This window comes from Suricata suricatta, chromosome 13 (assembly GCF_006229205.1).
Source record: "Suricata suricatta isolate VVHF042 chromosome 13, meerkat_22Aug2017_6uvM2_HiC, whole genome shotgun sequence".
NCBI classification, from domain to species: Eukaryota; Metazoa; Chordata; class Mammalia; order Carnivora; family Herpestidae; genus Suricata; species Suricata suricatta.
In genome coordinates, this window is record NC_043712.1 from 76,863,461 (window position 1) to 76,864,980 (window position 1,520).

A 1,520-nucleotide genomic window follows, 5' to 3' on the forward strand; every position below is an offset into this window, starting at 1 on the left:
CATTTTTGTTTATTCAGTAAAGGCCACTGTTAACTATAAAATTTCAGAAGTACTTTCTTAGTAATTTTGTTCTTTTGAGTTCAATTGGTCACTTGGAGAGGTCATCTGTAAGTGGGATATTTTTGTTGGTCTTTGGAAAGGTTCTCTGTGTTTTGAGTTCAATCGCTTCTGCTAAACGCTCAGGCCCTGTGCCTCACTTCTGAACCGCCTGCCCCCTCCTGTTGAACTTCCCCTGCAACGTCTCCTCTTTCTGGTCTCTCCCACTTCAGGTCTGGCGTGTTTTTGTCCCTTCACTACACGTCTTGAGCAGAACATTTGGTGCTTTCCTAGTTCACGACGCTTACTGGAATAGTCGATTTCCAGGGATTTTACAGGCTGGCCAAAACAGTTTGTTCCGAACAGCGACGCCAGGGCCGCGGAGGCCGGGACTGGCAGCCAGTCCGCCGAGCGCCAGCCGAGCGCCTCCCGACTCTGCACAACCACCCGTGACCTTGGGCGAACGAGCGAGCGCCGCCTGCGCCGCTGCTTCCTGGCGGCGCCCGGGCCACGCTCTGGCTGGACTTTAGAACCGACAGGGGGTGCGGGGAAACGGAGCAGGGGAGGCTTCTTAAACAGGCGAGAAGTCATTTTCCTTTTCTCGAAGCGAATCCTTCTCCCTAACGCCGGGGGGCCGGGGGAGCGACGGTTAGGGGAGTTGGGAGGAAAGGGAAATGTCTGCCAAGGGCTCGAGACAAAGCGTGAGAACTCGGATGGCGAGAAGCGGGCTTGAGGGAGAAAATCGGAAGGAGGAAGGCTGAGGGCGGACAATCGGGTTAAAAATAGAAACGTAGTCTTCACAGGACCGGTTCCTTCCAGCTATACCCTGGGGCCGACAGCCCCGCCAGCAACTCGGCTCGCGCGACGGCAGCTGGGCAGGACTTGACCCCGCCTCCCGGACTCGGGAACTGGGCCCGAAGGGGCGGGGCGTCGGGTCGCGACGTCACCGCGCTCCTCGCCGCCGCCGCCGTCGGGGTTTTCGCTGACGCACAGACCCCGCCCCTCCACCCTCCTTCCCTCACTGCCCGAGCGCCGGGCGGAGAGAGAGCGTCAGTCGGCCGGAGCGCGGACCGGGTGCACCTGGAGTCGGAGCTCGCTCGCTTCCCTGGAGCCACGCAACTTCCCCGGCGGTAGCTGAGGCGTAGGAGAGCACCGCCGGCGGGCCCTCGCGGCGCCCAGGCCTCCCTGCGCGCGTCCCGGTCGCCATCGGAGTCGGCCTAGCCCGCCGCCGGTGGAGGCGTGAGGTGACGACGGGCGAGTGCCGCGAGCAGCGTTAGCCGCCGCGGCCTCCGGTCCTCCCTCCGCCTCCTCCTCTGGCCCCCCCCCCACTCGCTTCCCTCCTCCCACCTCCCGAGCTCCGGCGTGTCCCGGCCACGCTCGGTGCTGCTGCAGGAACAAAGGAGAACCCGCGGCGGCGGCGGCAGCGCCACCTCCGCCCCGCTCCCGGCCCGCGGCGGCCGCTCCAGGGCGCCCGGTTCGCCCCT